Here is a 14,844-nt window from a genome sequence, read left to right on the forward strand (position 1 = left end):
ACGACAGCGCCTGCAGTCAGCACCCGTTCTTGCACATTTTGACGATGATGCTGATACTGAGGCATACCGACGCCAGCAGCATTGGCCTTGGCGCAGTGCTCGTCCAGCTTCAAGATGGAGTAGAAAGAGTTATAGCGTATGCCAGCCGCTCCCTGTCCCGTGCCGAGGCGAATTATTCGACTACGGAGAAAGATGCCTCGCGGTCGTGGGGCGATCATCAAGTTTCGCCCCTATCTCTATGGTCGTCCCTTCAAAGTAGTGACGGACCACCATGCCTCTGTTGGTTGGCAAGCATGCGCGACCCTCAGGACGACTGGCAGGTGGAGCTTGCGGCTACAGGAATTTGACATCACCATCGTTTATAAGTCGGCCGTAAGCATGAAGACGCTGACACGCTGTCCCGCGCACCCATTGATCCTGCCAGTCAGGAAACAGAGGATGATGACGGCTCCTGGGCGCCATTAGTTCGTCGGACTGAGCAGACGGCAGCGTGACGACGCTGAGATTAGACCGATCATCGATCATTTAGAGGGCCGCGACACAACCATACCACGCCATCTGTCCCGCTCGCTGACGTCTTCTGTCTGCGAGACAACGTGCTTTATAAGAAGAATGCTCGTTCGACCAGCCGTGCTTACCTCCTGGTGGTTCCAAGGGACATGCGCGACGACATCCTCTTCGCTTGCCATGACGAACCGACATCTGGTCATTTAGGATTTCACGAACACTCGCTAGAGTAAGCGAAATGTACTATGGCCCGGGCTTTCAGCAAGCGTCAAACAGTAGGTTAAAGGCTGCCGTGATGCCAGCGCCGCAAGACACATCCGTTAAACCGGCTGGCTTACTTCAGCCAATTGAAGCGCCTCACACGCCTTTCGACCAAGTCGGCATACATTCTCGGACCGTTTCCTCTCGGCGACGGTAACAAATGGGTGATCGTCGCGACTGATTAAACACGCTATGCTGAGACGCAGGCGATCCACGAGCCACGGCCTCAGAGGTAGCGCAGTTTTCATGCGACATCGTCTTGCGTCACGGTGCTCCTCCACTGTAATAACCGACAGAGGGACAGCTTTCACAGCGCAGCTTATGGGACGAAGTTTTTGAATTGAGCAACACCAGGCATCGCAAGACGACGCGTACCACCCAGACCAACGGACTTACCGAGCGACTGAATAAGACTGTCACAGACATGCTCGCAATGTACATCGACGTCAACATAAAACATGGGATCGGATTGCCTTAAGTGACCTTCGCGTATAACACCGCCGTGCAAGAGACGACGCGCTTCACGCCCTTTCGCCTTCTTACGGTCGCGAAGTCCAGACGATGCTGGACGCTATGCTGCCGTGTCAAGACGCTGACCAATTGACACTGACGCCGAGGAATTTGCAGAGCGTGCTGAGGAAGCTCGGCAGCTCGCGCGGCTGCATATCGGCCAGCAGCAGCAGGCAGACGCACGACGCTACAACATCCGCCACAGGGAGTGTCCTACAACCCCGGAGATCAAGTTTGGGTGTGGACCCCGTTCGCCGTCGTGGCCTCTGTGAAAAGCTTCTGAGCCGGTATTCGGTCCGTATAAAGTGCTCCGCCGCGTCAGTGACGTAAACTACGAAGTTGTTCCGGACACAACATCGCAGACACGGAGTAGGACACAAAGACAACCGACCTCAGACATAGTTCATGTTGTGCGCATGAAGCCGTACATTGCGCGTCCGTAATTTTTTGTTTTTTTTTTTTCTCATCCTTCTTGTTTCTACTTTTCATTATCTTTGGGAGTTGCTTCTTCGTTCATTGACTGTGCCGGCGTGACGGCTACATTTTTTTGTGTACTTCGCTTTGCCTGCCTTCCTCTTCTTTGTCTTCTACGCCTATTTTTTTTTTTAGCATCGAGGCGATGCTTTTGTTCGGAAGGGGGGATATTGCCCCTGTAGGTAGTGGGTCGAGGGCAAGAGGTGGGTCGAGCCAAGAGAAGAAAGAAGACCGCACGCTTCTTCTCTGCTCGAGCCAGCCTCGACGGTCGCGTCTTCCAAGAGCCAGCTGCTCTACGTTTATTAAACCTTCAGGGCTACTTCTCGAGGCTCGTGACAATATATATATATATATATTATATATATATATATATATAATTGTTAGCAGCATGACGTCATAAAGCAGAGTGCACAGACATATATCTAGGAGGCGTTGGCTAGGCGCGTTTTGATTTGGCCTTACCTAGGCGCAATTGCAACGCCACGCGAGATTTCTCCCAGAAAATAAACGCGCAGATAGCGCAGGCTTCCGAGAGCTAGAGTAATTGTGAGCGTCGTCGCAGCGATGCCCTTTCCCCTCCCCCCAACACCTGGCGCCGGGAGGGGAGAGTGTTCCGTCGAGGAGTGCTCGTTACGTGGCGTCGCAGCCAATGAAAATGCAGGTGCCGTTTTTCGGGTTTCCAGAGACAGATGCCGGCTTTTTCTCTCAATGGGCTATTTCATGTTTTCGCATCAATAATGACCTCAAGAAGATGCCGCAACGTACCCTACTTTGAACACAGGCTCCATATTGCAAAGCCAAATAAGTCACAGGCAAATTGGAACTGCTGTTCTAACTGTCCTCTTTCTTGCTTTCGTGTAATAATTATCAATGTGCTCGTACAACTACTATCTCGTTCGGCATCTTTCACCATTATCTTTCAATCACGCTAATGTAGCTTTCGCGCTCGCTCGAATTGGTTACTTCTCTTTATTTAAAGAATGACACGTTTTGCAGTGAGCCTATATTTTGGTCCACAAAGTGTGCTGTATGGGCTAGATTCGGTGTCACGTCGCGAACGTTCATTACAAATGAGTGAATTTCCTACGGATATTGAATTGAAACTACAAGAAAGGCTGTAATCCCAAAGATAGCGCTAATTGATATCGCCCGTCACAGCTGAATCAGGAAAGGGGGGAGGGGGTATTCTTTAAATGTCCACCTGTGCATTTCGTCTGCTGCTGAAGCGCTGATTGGCTGGGCTGGGGGTATATCAGTGAGAAGAAAACAGGCGACCACAACCAGTTTCTTCTCTGTGGTTGAGCTCCATGCAGCCAATCAGCGGCGGCCGAAATGGAAAGTCCACTAGGTGGACATTTACAGAATACCCCTACCCAGAGCAAGAGTAGGCAGGGAAGCGTAAAGCACAATCGACAAAACTAAGTACTGAATTGTATACAGGAAGCGAAATTTTTTAGGTCCGCCAGATGGAAGCGAAAGTTGCAACGTCGACCCCAAACTGTCACAAGCAATGAAAACTGACGACATCCACTCGAAACTACGTTAAACTGCGTCGTCATACTGCTGCTCAGGAGGACGTCGACGTTTCTATTAGGAATTTGCATCCACGTTACGCCCTTCCGCAACTAGCGCAGTAATTCGCCTGTCGTACTGTTCTCCCGCCTTGTGCGCTGTTTTAATAGATATTTATTAAGGGTCAAATGCAACAAAATTTGACTTTGGTTATAAAATGCTCATAAATTGAAGCAATCTTGGCAAAGCGTGACGGCTAGTGGTTGTCTAATTTTCTTATCAACAGCCTTTATAACGCACCTAAGCGACAACGCATGCGCCTGGTGGTTGGCAATGTGTCGTAAGTCCTAGTACGTCGCCTCCGGAAATTTTATGGAAGCCCGCAGCACCACGTGTATCTTTCTGGGTCGCAGTATCTTGAAGGCCATCTGCGATGGGAACACAGACCACCGTGCGCTATATTTTCGCGGCTTAGTTCGCGTTGATGCGAGACGCAGAACGAAGGTCAATTCGCTCGCCACCGCGCTTCCTCACGCCAGCATTTAGGCAGCGAGTTTCTTCGGTCATCGAGTGAGATGTGTTCAGGATTGCTTGTGCACGCGTGGCACCATGCTTGTTCACTCAGTTAGTATGCCTATGTTTACAAGGTTATACGGCCAATTAAACTACTGTCCTTACTTCGTATGGCGGTCCACTAGTTTGCTGTAGCAAGCGATGCTTCGCTTTCGCGAGACTGCCATATTTTTTGTAGCGCCCAGAAATTCATTGCAGCTGCCTTGAAGTGTACCTTTCCCAGCTACTTTCATACCATTTATCTTCGCCGTGCTTCTTCGGAAAAGCAAGTTGTTGGATTATTGTTTTGACAGAATCACTAAGTCCAGCACCGATAGACCCAACAAGCAAGTGCAGCACCCCCCCCCCAAAAAAAAAAAAATAGAGAAAAGGGTAAAAAAGAGCAGACAGCCTTGGTGTCATCTATAGAATACACTGTCTGCTTAACATCTTGTGAGCCGCCACAGCGTCGTCGTAGATTCTGTCATTTGTCACCACTAAGGGCCAAACTACACGTACGCGTGCCGGCGCGCAAAGGCTCGCGCCCGCGCGCCTAATGTTTGCCGCGCTCGCGAGAAATGGTGGTTTGAACCTACCAAAAACGCGCGCCAGCGCGCGCCACTTGGATCACTATTTCGTCCTGGTAGACATCGCTTCGCATTTTTGTGAGGCTTCCAAAGCATCGATATTTGCCTGAAGAGGATATCCGTGCTTTCTCCGCGCTTCGACGCGTACGATCGGTCCCGTACCAGCTGCGCATGCGTGAGAGGCATGGGCGCGAGCTTTCGCGCGCCGGCACGCGTACATCTATAGTTAGGCCTTTGTCGTCTTCGTTGGGACAGTTGGCCCTATTCATTGTGAAGTTTGAAAGCGCACGAGACAACAGCGGTGTCCCTCGTCGTTTCCTTATGCAGGCCTCATGAAAGTTATGCTGGACACACAGCTTAATACAAACTATCTAACCCAACAAAATCCAGAATTAAAAACAGAAATTACCTTAGTCATTGTTGTTTCAAAACCGCTATTTGAATGTATTGAATGTAGTTGAATTGCATTTATTATCACGCCTGAATGGGAGCTTCACTACACCAGTGCAACGTCTCACATTACAAGATCTTGTCCGGTAATTCGGCCATGTGTGAGTAGGGAAATAAGCGTAACTGGGCACGTTTATTTCTCACCAAAGAGAGTACAACTGCACATTTTTGAAACGTGAAATATTATTTCAGCGAAAGCATAATCAGTTTAATCAGTTTAGTATTTATTTAAACGGACCTCGCTCCAGCGTATCGAAAAGGCTTCCTATGCCTAAATGGGTATTACTAGGTACATTAAGTTGGAGTAGCATGCATATTGACAAGTTACTTGTTTATTTCTCGGGTGAGCGCGTTTCACCCTCCAACAAGCGTTAGACGGTGAAACGCGTCCATCGGCGCGTCCATCGCTCAGTGAAGGACGCGTCTGCATGTATCGGAAGTTTCTCGAGTGAAGTTTCATTATCCATGGTTCTATCCGCTGTCTGTTGTCACCGAACCTTCTGTAATCTGATTGCATGTATGCGCGATGCGAATTGTGCAGTTCTCTCTGGAAAAACGCCGGCACCAGCGGTTACTCGGGAAACTTTGATGACTGATGTATAAAAGCCGACGCGCTTTATCGGCTGATCAGGTTTTCGGCTGATCAGGTTTTCGGCGACCGCCGACTCTGTTCGCCGCTATCGTTGTTCTTTGTGTGTAGCCTATTTTCCTGGGCACAAGCTCGCCCAATAAAAGCTATAGTCTCGTCATTCACAGTTTCGCTGCTGTTTTCTCATCGCCACTACTACTTGAAAATATCATACGTTCTGCATTATAGGGTTAAAATATAGACTCCCGACCAGACAGCTCCTATTTTATACACAGTTGCATGACATCCTTCACCGCTGCAGGCATTTCGCGTCGGGAGACAGCGCCGACGTGGGTCCGCCAGACACTCGGCTGTCGACTAGGGGCGTCGAGTTGCGCCTCCCAGGCTGGAACCCGGAGCAGGACTTGCGTGAGGCCGGCTCCTCCTCGCCCGAGCTGAGCCCTATCAAGAGGTGCTGCTCCGGTGGCAGGCCCACCAAGACGGCTCGAATGCAGCGCAAGACGACCGCGGTGACGCTGACCGCCGCGGCGATGCCCACCGTCACCGATCGTACGAGGACAACTTCGTGAACTGGCAGAGCAGGAGCTGGCCCGGTTAAGCCTAACTGAGGAACGGGGCGAAGACGAGGTCGAGATGGCGAGCGCGGAAGCTACCGCCGCGCTCCCTTCGCGGAAGGCTACCGTCGTCTTCGCCGGAGGCACCGGTGACTCGTCGGCGATGCCTTTCGCGTCGGGCGAAGAGCGCGCGGTGGCGGCAAGCGTCGACGCAGCGCGGGCCTATACTTACCGCGGGTATACTCACGTTCCTACTTAGGTCTACCCACACGAAAAGTTATGAACTCACGTTCATATACTACCGTCTACTCGCACTCATTGTCACTCGGCCAAGTCCACATCCGCGACAACTCAAAGTTCTATAAGTACTCATGTTCACGCTCGATTGCTTCGATTATGCTTCGATTGCCGTTATAGTCGATAAAGCCTTCATCGACTTTCTTGTTTGAGATCTCTGTTGCACAATCTACAACAGCCCTGTGACTAAATAGAGAGTTTTAGAATAGGGGCCCCAAACGTTTTGGGGCCCCAAAGAAATAGCGTCGACACCACTGCGCATGCGAGAGACGCTAACTGCGTTTGGGTTTTGCGTTGGGCACGCTATTTCGCCGATTTAGCGGGAGCCCCAAAAGCAGCCTCAAAAGTTTTGCGTCAACAAACATGGCGGCACCCATCGAAGCGGCGGCTCTCCGAGTACCAAACTCGGCTTGATTCGTGGTAACGCGTGAAGTTAGTAAGCTAAGAGAAGTGACTGCGGTTATCGCTTTCTCTCAACTAACGTGTGTAATGAAGATTGATTCATTAGACGCCGCTGATTCTGAATTCGATTGTCGATTTCATGGCTCGTAGGCCTAACGTGGATTAGTTTGGCTGGTGAAGGCACGTCAAGTTGGTTACTCAAAATTAGGCGCAATAAATCGCTGCTAATAGAATAACACCTTAATTGCAATTAAACGCAAAACCACGAAAGTCAAAATTACTCTTCCTATCATAAAATGGTATAGTTTATTTAATATTTATAATAGCTTTTCTTTGACACCGTAGTGGCGCTGCAAGCGAAAGACGGTATTCGCAAACGCAAAGCCCTATTCTAAAACTCATCGCTCTTGCATGCCCCAACGCTAACACCCGCAAAGCTCTTTGGGGCCCCAAACTCTTGGGGCCCCTATTCTAAAACTCTCTAATGCTGTTAGAGGTCATTAGTTTCTTTCAAGAAAAAGACGTTTTAACGTAAAAAAAGAAAAGCCTGGACAGAGCGCTAGCGCTGTCGCGTTTTCGTGTTTTTGTGCCAGAAACGACGTCTCAGCAGGAGCAACAGCGCTGACTAGTCCAACTATCCTTTTTAGTTGAGCGCTCACGCATCGTTACGTGACGTGGTGGCACAGGTGGCCTAGCGTCAACTTTCAGAGCGGAAGGTCCCAGGTTCGATAACCGTTTGCGATATGCCTCCTCTTCGGACATTTACTCGTACATTTCGTCCTATCGTCAGCACGACATACACATCATTTCTCAAGCCACCCGACGACCGACCAAGACGCAAAAAAAGCCGGGTAGGTAGCTACCGACTGCTTCGCATTATAATAGGGTGTTACATTCTCAGCGCATGCGCTTATCAGGTGCTGCTTTCGCAATCAGTTCAGCAGCCAGAAATTGGCAGCCATTTCCTGGCTCATGCACCATTACGACGCTTACCACTACCAAACTGTCTCGACTACAAGCAATATCGTGGGTAGCACGTCTGTAAACTGTCTCGAGGTAGCGAAAGTTTGATAAACTACATAAAATCTGAGAGGTCGACCTGAACACGGCTGGTCTGAAGACACCGCTCTGGTGTCTGGTAGCAGACACCAGAGCGGTGCTCCAGGATTTCGGGGCCCGAACTGCTGTGCTGTAGCCGATTCGCTTATCACGTACACTGTAAGAAGTGCTGCACTAAATGACGGCAAATATATTGGAAGCTCTATTTCCAAGCACTTACCCACAAATTAAGGCGGGCCGTCACCTACTGCACACGGCAGCCAATGTAATGGCGTTTTCTGACGAACATTTTATTTTTTTTTTCATTGACAATCGGGATTCTGTCCTTCTCTCCTTGCTCACAGCTATAGAAACGTCTTGTAGGAGTGACGTGGATGGCTAGGCAAAAATGATAAAAACATATCTATTAGATTGACGCCTGGTTTTACGGTGTAATATACACTGTCAATAGATGTGCGTCACGTTATCCGATGCAATATAGCGCAAGATAAAAACGTGTTCTTACCTTGCCCCACAGCACCTTCAACATCCACCAACTGACACTATGAAGTACACTCCAAAATGTGTCAGATACATAATTTCATGTAAAGGTATTGCAGACCCTGAAACAAAGGTCATTAGAACAATTGATCCTTTGCGCACTTTCTAGTATGTGTGGTAATTACAAAGTATAGTAGACTCCGGAAAAACAAAACTGTCGGATAAACGGGACGACGACGCCAACTTTAGTTGGCCACCGTAGAAACAATGTTAACAAACTTCGTTTAAACAAAGTGCATCTTTTGTGAACTTCGGTTAAACGGAACTAGAAGCGAAACAGCACCTACCTCGTAGGCTGTAATAAACTTCATACGAAACAAGATTAGGTTAACAAGAACTTCAAATGGTAGACGCCTCACAGCCTGCACTTTCGTGCCATCATGGGCTGTTCTGCGTATATACGTATGGATAGATCCATACGAGTATATAAGCATGGATCTGTCCATACGGAAGCGACTCGCCAACTAAACTAATTAAGATAAGAATATTCCTACACTTCAATGGCGTCGAAAAATTACGGCTTGACTTCCTTTCTCAGTTACTAATTAACAATTTGGCACTCGACCCGACCTTGTATGTAAGTCCGGTAGTAACAAGACCTACTCGCCAACATCACCAAAATGCTCAAACCCCCTATTTACCCGAACCAACCCATTAAATACTCTTTCTTTCCACGCACCAATAATGACTGGAATGACTTGCCTTTATGAAACTTGTATCACGATTGTTTGCTTTTCGTATCAGCATTATTGCCGTATTGTTGCAGCATTTGTTGTATTGACATTGTTTTACTTGTGTTCTAATATTGTATTTTATTCACCCTGAATGGACTTGGTGTTCGCAGTATGTATTAAAAATAAATGAAGAAATAAATATCCATCAAGGATGGATAATTCCATCCATCATCATCATCATCATCATGAGCCTAAATTCATGTCCACTGCAGGACAAAGGCCTCTCTCAGTGCTATCCAATTACACCTGTCCTGCGCTAGTTGATTCCAACTTGCTCCTGCAAATTTCCTAACTTCATCACCCCACCTAGTTTTATGCCGTCCTCGACTGCGCTTCCCTTCCCTTGTTATCCATCCATCCATCCATCCATTTTTCCGTCCATCTATGCACGCGTGCATTTATCCATCCATCCATTCCAACTGTCTGACGTAGGTAAAGAATGATAATCGCAATAAAGCGTCCCACATTCTCATTCGCATTAGTTGAGGCTGATCAACAGAAGAAAATAGCGTTGCATCCTTCCCGGTGTTTCTCTACCACATATCAAAAAATGTGAAACCGTCTCACGTGGAAACTACGCTGATTCAGTATCTCTTCCTAGGCACCGAAAGTGCTGTCAAACTCAGGCCCGGATAACTCTGCAGTAACACATGTGCGGAAGCTTCTGTAGTTTTCATTCATTGCCACAAAAAGTTGTCCGCGCGTACAGAGAAAACAAATTGTGTACGAAAATGTAAACTCGATGATTGAAAAGGGCCTGCATTTCATCGCTGGGATAAGCGTAACAAAATTGGAGGAGGATACAGGAGACGATAAGTGCATGAATTGGAGATGGAAAAAGACTATAGAAACGCCTGTTACAGTTGCACGTTCAGTTCATTTTTTCTCACTAATGCAGCATTGGCCATGCTTACCTGACACGCGGAGTATTTTCCCCATGGACCGAAAGAAATGTTTTTAGACAGTTGTCGATGCATGCCTGACCCTTTCAGACGCCGTGTACACAATTGTGTACACCTGCATCAACAGGTAAAGCAGTGTTAAAAGTAAGCGTATTTAAAATGCGTCCAGTACATCTTGAAACGCTCTTGAATGAAATATCAGAGCTGAATTACACGGCAAATTGCTTTCGTAGAACGAGCATGGAGGTTGGGTTTGCTTGGTGTGAGTATGTCAGTGCATGTAGCGGGCTCAATTCTTTCATTGTTTTTTCACAATGTGTTGCGCAAATCAGAATTATCTAATGGCTGCATAGGTCTGGTTGCATGACATATTTGATGTTCGCTTATATCACGTTCCTGCACTGAGTTTTCGCGTGGAGTTCACATTCTGTAAACATGACAAGACTCACTAAAGAACTGATCAGTTGTAAGCTTTTGATGATTCTTAAGATGTAAGAAATGTGCTGAAAGTATGTTTTCAATCAACACAACTAACTGGCGTCTGAAAGGGCTAAGATTAAGCCAAAGCGCAAGCATAGCGCGCACGCGCAAGGCATGTGCTGCATTTCTCACATTCAGGACATCCCGGATGATCAATGAAGTGGCGATAGTGCTGTGCCATCTATGTACAAGGCTAGCGTGGATTCCTTGGATGTGGCGTGGTATTATGTGTCTATGCTCGAAATCAAATAAATGAAGGCGGCAACGAACGTGGTCTAGGTGATGCACGTAACTTGTCCTAGCGGAGCGCATGATCTCGTCAAACAAAGCTTTAGCATCTGTCCTCGTAAATGGGATTTCTATGGGCACCGCGACAGTCCGAGGGAATGAAGAGGACTTCTCCTTGAAGGCAGCCTTTCAGTGGCAAAGCCAGCTTCACGACAGAAATAAGGAGTCCATTGTTAATAAACATTCCAGATTTTGCTGCGTTGTCGGAAATTGAGCTAAAATGTCCGCAGTCCTGACACCGATCCCATCTGGATACATGAATATCTCCCGCATTCAGGTCGGCAATATCCAGAGCCACGTCTTCCCTGAAAAAGTGCGGCTGCACTATAGGCATGATGCACAAAGTACCGGCTTGATTGAAACAACACCCCTCGATTTTGCAGACACTGTTCTTCCTGTACATGTAATTACCGTACGTTATAGAGGCAATATTATTTACTGTCACGGAAAGCCTGTTAAGAGAGAATGTCTAAGGGCTGACTGTATCCTTTCTAACAAGTCGCTTGCAGCACTGCCGAAAGTACGAGGCGTACACGGGTGACATCCTTCCGCAACGGAATACAGTTCCAGGCGTAACTGGCTGAATAATGACGATATTGGAGCGTTGTTTATATGCAAGCATTCCTTGGCGAACATTTGGTGCTTTGACAGTATCTATCTAGCCGCCTACGACTTTGTGCTCTCATGGTCGTTTCGCTAACTTGGTATGTGCCAAACTTGGCATACTATGACAACAGTATATGGCAACATAAATGATATGTCATAAAATCATTGTCATGTAGGTCATAAAACAGCCGCCTATATCTTGGTGCTTCATGGCCGTCTCGTTAACTTGGTAGGTAACAAAATTGGCATAGCATGACAGGAGTGTATGACGAACATAAGTGATAGGTCATGACATAAGTATCATGACATGCATGTCATTTAGGTCACAGTGACCCAGCGAAAAACAACACTCAAAAAGCACTGAAATAGGTTCGGACGTGGGTACTAAGAGAATGAAACTCTAAAGAATGTTGGTAGACTCATAGTCATGAGCATGCCTGAGCAAAGATGACAATGACCCAGTGAAAAAAATAACACACAAAACACACTGGAATGGATTCGGACGAGGGCACTAAGTGAAGGAAACACTAAAGGATGGTGGCAGAAATCATAGTCATGAACATGACTCCGCCTAAATTACAATAACCAACAAAAAAGATTAACACTCTATAGCCACTGGAATGAATTTTAACGTGGGTGCAAAGTGAAGGAAACACTACAGGCTGCTGGCAGAAGACATAGTCATGAGCATGACTCAGCAAAAATGATAATGACTCAGTGAAAAAAGATTAACACTCAAAAACCACTGGAATGGGTTCGGACGTGGGCACTATGTGGAAGAAACACTAAATGACGGTAGAAGTCATAGTCATGAGCATGACCCAGCAAAATTGACAATGACTCAGCGAAAAAAGTTTGGCACTCGAAAAACACTGAAAAGGGTTCTGACGTAGGTACTAAATGACGGAAACACTAACGGATCATGGTAGAAGTCATAGCCCTTACCATGACTCCGCAAATATGGAAATGACTCAGCGGAAAAAGATTAACACAAAAACCAATGGAATGGGTTCGGTTGTGGTAGAAAATGAAGGAAAAGGCGACGGTCGAAGTCATAAGCATGACTAAGGCTTTCGCCTTACGGTCTCTCAGGCGTAGCTAAAGGGACTCCTGAGGACTCGTGACATGAATGTCATGATATGCGTGAAATGTAGGTCATGAAACAGCCGCCTATGGTCGTGGTGCTCTCAGGTCGTTTCGTAACTTGGTAGGGTCCCCGCACGCTTATTCGCATAACATCGATTCCCACAGAGCGCGGGATCTGCCGGCTTTTTTGTTGGATAGAAAATACTCACGTAGTATTGATGGTGAAGAAAACATTCGTAATAATATGAATGACGAAACGGACTTTTTGTTTGGCGAACCTGTGCCCACAAAACAAATTGCATCGTAGCACGACAATAGCGGCGAATACAGTCAGTGATCGTCGAAATCTGATCAGCGGCGAAGCGCGTCGGCTTTTATACATGACTCATCGAAGCCCAGGGTAATCCCTTGTGTCCGCGTGTCTTCAAGAAAGTACTAGGCAATTCGCGTCGCTCTAGAATCAGATTACATAAGCGTGTCTTTATTTCCGTGGTCAGCCCATGGCAGTCTTGTGTTGAATGAGATCCTAGATGGGTCTCCCTTTTATATATGAAAGTGTGGCGACGCGTCACTCAGTATATATATATATATATATATTATATATATATATGATACGCGAAGAACGAGTCAGTAAGACGGGCAACTATTTACCGGTTGTATTTACAACAGCGGTTGCAGCGCTGACCGGTTAGGTTTCACAGCGCGAGCCCAGCTCGTTCTTCCTCTTCTTTTCTCGAGTGATGGCGCCCGCGCGCTCGGTCAAACAATCAAATACCACACGCGGTAGCATAATCCCCGGCGGCAGAAGCGACGTCCCGGAGCGTCTAATGTCATCACTGGGAGGGTGATACTGCTTCAGTCGTGTAACGTGCACGATATATCTGCCTGGAAAGCAGATGGGGGCGTCAGGGGCGATCTCGTATGTGACGGGAGTCACGGCACGAAGCACTCGGTAGGGCCTGGGTAACGCGACAGCAGTTTTCTGACAGGCCGACCTGACGCGACGGAGACCATAGAAGCACCAAAGAACCAGGCGGGAAGTGCACGTCGGGTCGCTGGTGTACAAACGCCTTTGACTCTCTTGGAGTTCAGAAAGCGGTCACGGGCAATTTCCCTTGCGTGAGCAGGCGCGGGCGACGGCATCAAGTGTATATTCACTGGTGGGTGCCGCGGAACAAGGAGAGTTGGGTCGGGGGCAGTGCTGGTTCTCGGCGAACAGGAAGAAAATGGGGAATAGCCGGCTGTGTCGTGGCGCGAGGAATTATAGGCAAAGGTGACAAACGGCAGAGTGAGTACCAGTCTGTGTGGTTGAAGAAAGACATACTTCGCGAGCATGTCTGTGAGAGTGCGATTAAGACGCTCCGTGAGGCCATTAGTTTGCGGATGGTATGACGTGGATAGCTTGGCCTCGTGGCACAGGACTGCAGGATGTCGCGATAACTTTGACAGGAATGTCCGACCACGGTCTGTGAGAAGTTGTCGCGGAGATCCATGTAATAAAATCACGTCGCGTAAAGAAAATCGGCAACATCTGTGGGGCAGCTTGTAGGGAGCGCTCGGGTGATGGCGTAGCGCATGGCGTAATCTGTGGCCACAGCGGCCCACCTGCTCCCAGAGTAGAAAGGGGAAAGGGACCAAGTAAATCTAAACCAACCGAAAGAATGGCTCGCGGGAATGTCGATTGGTTGTAGGTACCCAGCAGTAGCGTCGATGGTGTCTTGCGTCGCGGCATTTATCACACGCAGCTACGTATTTCGAACGGAGCGAGCAAGCCCAGGCCAAAGAGCGCGGCGGACCGGTCGTAGGTACGTGACAAACCGAGGTGACCGGCAGTGGGGAGGTCGTGAAGGTCGTGGAGAACAGCCGGCGAAGGTGTTTAGGGATCACAAGGGAGTATGCTGGGCGTCGGGGTGAACGTTGTGCGGTAGGGTACGCCATCTTGAAGTGGGAATAAGCGAAGGGAACTGTCGGCAAGTGGAGATTCCAGGCGGTCAATGATGAACGCAAGGACGGGTCACGGCGCTGATCGTCGGCGACATGGACAGTGGAAAAACAGAGAGAACGCAGGCGTCGGTGTCAGGCTCAGACGTAGAGGTCGGGTCTTCGACTGGGTAGCGAGAGAGGCAATCTGCGTCTGGTGTTGGCGTCCGACTTGTACGTCATGTGTAGGGATATTCTTGTAGTCGGAGGGCCGAACGACCGAGCGGCCAGTAGGATCCTGAGCGATGAAAGCCAACACAGCGCATGATGGTCTGTGATTACTGAGAAGGGCTTGCCATATAAAAGGGCGGAACTTTGAAACAGCCCAGACGAGAGAACAAGACATTCGCGCTCGGTATCGAATAGTTCGTCGGCAGTTGCAGGAGTCGGCTAGAGTAGGCTATAACGCGGTCGTGTCCGTGTTGGCGTTGCGCTAAGGACGGCGCGATCCCATAACCACTGGCATCGGTTCGG

The sequence above is a fragment of the Dermacentor silvarum genome, chromosome 1, assembly GCF_013339745.2.
Source record: "Dermacentor silvarum isolate Dsil-2018 chromosome 1, BIME_Dsil_1.4, whole genome shotgun sequence".
NCBI lineage: Eukaryota > Metazoa > Arthropoda > Arachnida > Ixodida > Ixodidae > Dermacentor > Dermacentor silvarum.